The 7,530-nt window shown below is 48.1% G+C and overlaps 1 pseudogene; it reads right to left on the minus strand.

Annotated features, from left to right (window-relative positions):
• Positions 1 to 1,383: 1,383 nt before the first annotated feature.
• Positions 1,384 to 7,530, minus strand: part of LOC116070942 — a 29,072-nt pseudogene continuing 22,925 nt past the window's right edge.

A 7,530-nucleotide genomic window follows, 5' to 3' on the forward strand; every position in this document is an offset into this window, starting at 1 on the left:
AAAAAAAAAAAAAAAAAAAAAAAAAAAAAGACAAACAAAATAAACATCAGAAGCAGGAAAGAACGGACCTCCAAAAAGAAATAGAAGAAAACATAATTACCATTTCAAGGAAAATCCAATAAAGCTTGGCGGCAGCTCCCGGAGGTTCCCCTGCTGCAGTTTTTGGATAACAGGGATGAAGAAAACAATAAGATGAAATTCCAGGAAGTAACCCAATCAGGTGTTGCTTAATGGGGTCTACTATCATTAAAATCCAATTCGATTCATTTGGAGAGTGAAATACCACAAGTGCTCTGGAAAGATGGAATTTGTATAAGCTGGGTTAATTCCTTGATCACCAATTTAAATAAAAATTGATAAAACATGAGGAGGTTGGCAGGCATGGAGGACTGGGAGAGCACAGAAGATACCAGAAGGCGCCGTTCCTGCCAAAGGGAATTGGCAAGGAACGCTGCAGCTTCGGAGCCCGCATCCTGGAAGCCACAAGCGGTGGAGACAGAAGACAGGTTGCCCGCCCGCCCGTGTGCCCCTGTGGAGCAGGAGCCCCGCGGGGCCACGCAGCTCACGAGGGACTTGTCCTGCTGACCTGCACATGTGGCTTTCTGGGCAGAAGTGTGTGTTTCTTTCTGTGTAGAGTTGTGCTTCCTGTTAGCTGGGGAGCAGCTTAATGGCCTGTCATTAACAGGTTGTATTTTTGGAAAACACAACAGCTACAGAGTCTCTCTGAGACAAGCGACTCTGTCTCAGGGGGTGACTTTCTCAATGTAGCAATTAAGGAGTTGCTCAGTTGCAGATTTTTATACAAAATGTCTCCCTGGAGGTCGGAAAGAGTTGGGAGTCTCCACAGGGGCCCACTAGACTTGCCATGTGCTCAACTCCTCATTTTGTGCCTCTCAGCAAGTCTGGTACCTTTTCCTTGGTGTTTGAATATCAAGGCAGATATGTGTCCAGTACGAGAGAATTCTCTGTGTGTTGCCTTTGATTTTCAAGGAAACATTTTCTAGGGATCTTGGTGCTATACCCTACTTAGTGTCTACCAGCTCAGCACACATAATTTAAAAAATTCTTTGAGCTGGGCGGTGGTGGTACACGCCTTTAATCCCAGCACTTGGGAGGCAGAGGCAGGTGGATTTCTGAGTTTGAGGCCAGCCTGGTCTACAGAGTGAGTTCCAAGACAGACAGGGCTGTACAGAGAAACCCTGTCTTGAACCCCCCCCCCAAAAAAAAATTCTTCAAAATGCATTTATTTAAAGGGATACAATGGTTTTTTGGGCCACAAATGCAGAGGCCCCCTTTCTTCTTTCCTTCCTTCCTTCCTTCCTTCCTTCCTTCTTTTCATTCTTAATGGACTTAATTCATTTTATTTTTCTTGTATAAAAACCCTTATGTGGTAGCCACAGCTGGAGCCTGGGCCCTTTGAACAGAGACTCTGGCTTAGATTTTCACAAGATGGTCAGTGAATTCCTAATAAGGAGAGTTGGTGAACACAGTCTCTTTCCAGAGGTCAGAGGTCAGATAGTTGTAGGTCTTAGAGATGCCATCAAAGGTGGCCTTGACAAAGTTGCCCAGGGTGGCAGTGCAACTCCCGGCTGAAGCGTAGCGGTCTTGAATACCGGCCATCAGTAGCTTTGGGCATAGGAGCAGAGACAATGCTAGTACCTCTAGCAGCAGGGATGAGACGCACCAGCACAGAGCCACAACGGCCTGTCACCTTCCATGGAACAGTGTAGGGCTTGACAATCTTGTTCCCCAAGTAGCCTCTCCGCTCAGGGATGATGGAAAACTTGGTCAAGATGATGGCCCCTCGGATGGCAGTGGCAACCTCCTTGGAGCACTTAACACCAAGACCAGAGTGACCATTGTAGTCCCCCATAGCGACAAATGCCTTGAACCTGGTCCGCTGGCCAGCCCGAGTCTGCTTCTGCACTGGCATGATTTCAGAACCTCCTCTATTGGGTATGCGCTCAGGGAAAGTCAGTAATCCTGCATTCCTTAATGGGCAGAGAGAACAGGTAGATCTCCTCCAGGGACTTGATCTTCATGCCCTTAACCAAGCAGCCCAGCTTGGGGATGGGCAACCACTGCTTGTCTTCAGCTTTACCTTCACGAGCCACATCCTCATCCAGGACTTCGGCCCCTATGACCAGTGCCAAATCCTCTGTGAAGGTCACACTGGGCTCCTGGGTCCTCCGGGTCCTTCCATTGCTCCGGTATCACTGGCCATTTAGTGTTTTCCAAAAGAGGAAGAAGAATGAGAAGAGGGAAGAAGGAAAAGGAGAAGGAAGAAGGAAGAAGGAGAAAGAAGGAAGGAGGAAGGAAGAGGGAGGAGGAAGGAAGAAGGAAAAGGAAGAAGGGAGAAGAAGGAAGAAGGAGGAAGAAGGAGGATGAGGATGATGATGAGGAGGAAGGAGCAGCAGCAGCGAGGTCCCCTTTCTTCATTCTCATCTCAGGAACAGTGGAGCAGCAGGACTTAATGGCATGCTAAGAGAAATAAAGTGATTATAAAAGGCAAATTTGGTAGGCATGGCGGTGAATGCCTGTAATCCCAGTTTTTGGAAGGTGGAGACAGAAGGGTTTGGACTTTGAGAGCAGCCTGGACCACATAGTGAGGCCCTGTCTCAAATGCACCTAACAGTCATCAATCAGCCAAACAACCAAAGACAACGATAACATCAAATGGCAGCTGGAGAGACAGCTCAAATGTTAAGGGCGCTGGCTACACAGGAAGGGCAAGAGCATGGATCCCAGAACTCCTGTAACAAGTTACAGGTACGCCTGAAACTCCAGTTCTGGGGTGGGTGGGTGGGTGGGGGGGCTGAGATGGGGTCATCGGGACTCACAGACTTCCGGCTACCCAACAAAACAAATAGGACAAGGCAAGAAAGAACAATTCACTAGCTCCAGATTCAGGGACAGACCCCGCCTCACGGGAATAAGACAGGGAGGGCAGAGGAAGATAACTATCTGGTGATCTCCTTTAGCCTCTGTGCCACACAGGCATGTACCAGCACCTGCTCTCAGGTGTGTGTGTGTGTGTGTGTGTGTGTGTGTGTGTGTGAAATCAACCTAACCTACCCTTCTCCACATCCTGTACTTACTTACATAAGTGTCTAAAATAGTTGCTTTTATGGAGACAGTAGAAGGTGCTTGCCAAGATACGGGGTATGGGTAGAGGAGAAATGTTAGAACTGTTACCTAAAGGGTAGAGTATCTGTTCTACAGGATGAAAATGTTCTGGAAGCTTCTCTCACAAGTTGAGTGTACTTAGCATGGCTGAACCATAGTGTAAAAAATGGATAAGATGGCAATTAAAAATTATTTACTTTTTAAAAAAAAGATTTATTTTATTTTATGTGTATGAGTACACTGTAGCTGTACAGATGGCCGTGAGCCATCATGTGTGTGGCTGCTGTTGATCTAAGGACCTCTGCCAGCCCCAATCACTCCAGCTCCACTTGCTCCGACGTAATTTACTGCAGCTGTCTTCAGACTCACCAGAAGAGGGTGCCCGATCTCATTATGGGTGGTTGTGAGCCACCATGTGGTTGCTGGGATCCAAACTCAGGACCTTTGGAAGAGCAGTCAGTGCTCTTACCCGCTGAGCCATCTCGCCAGTCCCAAATTATTTACTTTTTTCCCTTATTTTTGTGATTGTAATATAATTACATTTCCCTCTTTCCTAGCTCCCTACAAACTCTCCCATATACCCCTCCTTGCTGTCTTTTAAATTCAAAGCCCCCTTTTCATTAATTGTTGCCCTGAACAGCTGGTGAGGTAGTTCCTACTTCTTGAGAAGGAAGACTCACTGGTGTTCAGCCTGCACCTGCTTTCCTATCATTTATAGCACTTGTTTATGCTCCAGGATCGCCACAAGTCAGTTGTCCATGTGAAGACCAAGATTCCTGACTTCTAAGTTGCTCTTTCAAAGCAAGATATCTCTGTTCTGAAGTTAATTTCCTTTCTGTGTCTGCCCTCTTAAGCCTCCCAGGCAAGTGTCTACAGAAAACGAAAACCATCCTTGATGCCCAGACTGAGGCAATGAAGGGCCAAGGAGCGCATGCCAGGGAGGTCGGCAGGTATCCTGATGCGCAGCCGGTAGCCTCTACTTAGAGCGCCCAAAATGCAGGGTCCAGGTGTTCGGCTTGTACCTCAGGGCATCGCTCCTATCCCAATAGGAGTTCCTAAAACATGTTTGAATCAGAAAGTGGGGGAATGAATGGATGGGGTACCTTGACTTGTGCCTTCCTCCATATAAAATAGGGTTAGTGGTTTTTAGGGGTGATTGCAACCTTAAATTACCATTCAAATTAAAAAATGAGTTTTTAAAAATAACTCATATTCCCTTAGAGTGTCCCATTTCCTTTCCTCGTAACTCGCTCTCAGGAAAGGCTCTGCTCCCACAGCACATTCTGGCTGATGGGCTGGCGTTTTCAAAGGCTTTTGCTGCTTGTCTCACTTGCATTGTGAAATGGAAGGGCTGTCTTTGTTAAGGGAATTTTCAGGTGCAGTTTCTTGGGAGGGATTCTTGGAGGCAGCTTGGTCCCTTCCTAGGTCTCCAGGAAGATCCGCTAAGTACTTAATCCACATTGCTCGATCAGTAGGTTGGCTCTGGTAATCCTTCCTTACTCTACCTGCAATCATCAGGCTGTCAGGAGGATAAAGGGATGATGGATGGAGGACTCTGAACATTAAAAGCTCCTCACAAAGCTCTGCAGACTGTTACCATCCTTAATCCACAGCTGTCAGAGAGCTACTTCTCTTGAAACCAGCTCCACCTCTGACAGTCTGGGAAGAAGTATCGTTTATGGGTTCCTTGTTTTAGAGGGAGCAAGGTCCCCAAGGTGTGTACGGAGGGAACAGGATGAAAAGCTGTTCTTAGAGTTAGAACCTCTCCAATGGCTTGGCCCCCTCCGAGATCTCTAGAATAGCACATTCCAGGCAGGACCACTGGTCGATGAGGGGCTGGGATGATACAGCCTTGCCTTTGGGCTCCTGCCCCATTACTTCATGACAAGTCTTGGCTTGGAGCCAGCTTTTAAGCTTCTGGGGTATGGCTTGATTGTGAAGGGGGAAGAACTTCAGGGACAACGTGGAGTGTCCGTGAGAACTCTGGAAGTTGGGAGGAATTAGGAGGCCACAACTTGCTTCTGCTTTTGCCCTGCTATGGTCTTGCCTTTGCCCCTGAGGGTGGATGCAGGCAGATAGGAAGGTTCACGGTGATCAAGCCTTAGGTCTGCTGTATTGTGTTCTTTTTTTTCTTTTCAGATAGGGCCCTGCTGTGTAGCTCTGCCTGGAATTTGACCAGGCTGGCTTCAAACCAACAGAGATCTGCCTGCTTCTGCTGGGATTAAAGGCGTGGCCCACCATACCTGGACCATAGTATTCTTATGACAGGTCTAATCTCATCAGGTATGGGCCAGCTGCAGCAAATACTTTGCAAAGGGGGCTGGCCTGTATCTGCTGGGGAGAAGTGCTGGTCTTAGGAGTGGCTGCTTCCCATACTCCTTTGGAGTAGGAGAGAGGTCCCTGCACATTGTTCTGCCTCCTTGGAACTTCACTCTTTACTTGATCGAGGTCTGGTGGAGCTCCGGGACAAACTGGAGGCAGAGGTCCCATGCAAGCTGGAGGTTGTGTCGTGGCCACGATGCCTCAAGGAGCCTGTGGTCCTTGCAAACAGTCCTGCATGGGAAGGGTCTCGCTGGCAGCTGTAGGGAGATGTGTTCAAGCAAGGAAACAGCTTTGCTTCTGACAGTTCTATGGGAGAGATAATCTTCTGGATTCTGGAATCTTCTAGCGCATTGCCGAGTGACCATGGAAGGCAACTCGGTTCTTTCCACAGAGTTCCTCTTACTTTTTTGTCACTACTATTCAAATTCACTCACACTTCAGGTCTCTCTTTCAGATCCCACCTCTCCTATCCTTCTAGAACAGTCTGCACTTTATTTCATGAGCACCCAGAACCTTGTATACATGGAGCACAGGAATGGACTCTGGTTACCTGAAACCCTAGATACATTGACACTGGGGAGTTATTGATGTCTGTCCAGCTTACTTTGTGTATCTTAAGAACTGCCTACTGTCTGCATGGCTAATATTCTTAAGATTGACTTCTTTTGGACAACCCTATACTCCACTTTCTACACACTTTTCTATTCCAGGTTTTATACTGAAAGCTGCTGCTTAAAAACAAAACAAAACCCCAAACCAAATCTAAACTATTGCCTTTCTTTTATTTTGTTTGTGAGTAGTTACAGGCCATGGGAGGGAAGACATGATCCCTAGTAGAGAGGAGGTTTTGGGGTAACCCCCATACTTCAAAGTTGTTCTTTTCACCCTCCTTCTATCACATCCCTCAGAGGGCCATTATGGCTAGCTTATACTTGAAAGTTCTCCCAGGTACATGTTGATCCCTTTGTGAGTCCTCCTCTCCTCTGCTGTCCGCCCTGAGTCAGCCGGAGTGGCAAGGCTGGCACTCAGCTGTACAGAGTGCAGGGGCCTGCCATGGGCATGGAAATGGTCCCTTGCAATTTTACCACACCAGGAGGGTTGCGTGGGGGTGGTTTTAAGAGGAAAGGAACCAAATGGAACTTTGAGGTTTCATAGGTACGCAGATGCCTGTGCCTCTGGTCATGTAGACTTTACAGTGTGATGTTCTAGAAGGAACCATGAGTGTTGTGAACATCTCTCCTCTAGTCCTCTGAGCTTTTAAGATTAACAATTGCTACAAGAAATTCAGGTTAAAATGCTGCCATTGTTTACTTCTCCAGGGGTGTTACCTATCCTGTGGGGGCTCAGCCACCAGCTGTGTGTACCTATTCCTCAGCTTCCCCTGGCTTCCAGGCAAGCACCCAGGCTTCTTCAGGGGGTTACAGGGTCATGACTATTCCTTCTGCCCTGAGGTGGCTAGCAATTGGCTCGCTGTGTGGAACTGAGAAAGGCCAGCCTCTGATCTCTCCGTGGATACTTTATGCTCCAGATGTCCCTGTAGAATCAGACGGAGGGAGGATGGCCCACGTCATACTTGAGTTTGGCTTTTCCCCTGGACTCACTTCTGCTCTAGTTTCTTCTAGTTTCTCCTGGGAACACTGGACTCTATGGTGCTGGCAAGTCAGCTGTGGTCCCAAGGTCTGATTCTGGGGAACATGGCTGGAAACCTGGAGCAGAAGTGGATGGTGACAATGAGAAGGCCATAGGTGGCCCCAGTCATGACTGACATAAAGCTGACCTGAGTGTTGACTGTGGGCACATGGCCTGTGCAGAGGTGCCAGATGGCTGAAGTGTCTGCTCAGGAGCAAGAGTGGGCAAACTGGCAGTGTGTGACTGGAGCTGACAGAGTCTGGAGACCATTGCTCAGGGCTGAGGCTAGAAATGTGTGTGTGTGGGGGGTGGGGTGGGTGTGACTGGAGCTGGCAGAGTCTGGAGACCATTGCTCAGGGCTGAGGCTAGAAATGTGTGTGTGTGTGGGGGTGTGTGACTGGAGCTGGCAGAGTCTGGAGACCATTGCTCAGGGCTGAGGCTAGAAATGTGTGT

This window comes from Mastomys coucha, unplaced genomic scaffold (assembly GCF_008632895.1).
Source record: "Mastomys coucha isolate ucsf_1 unplaced genomic scaffold, UCSF_Mcou_1 pScaffold22, whole genome shotgun sequence".
Lineage (NCBI taxonomy): Eukaryota > Metazoa > Chordata > Mammalia > Rodentia > Muridae > Mastomys > Mastomys coucha.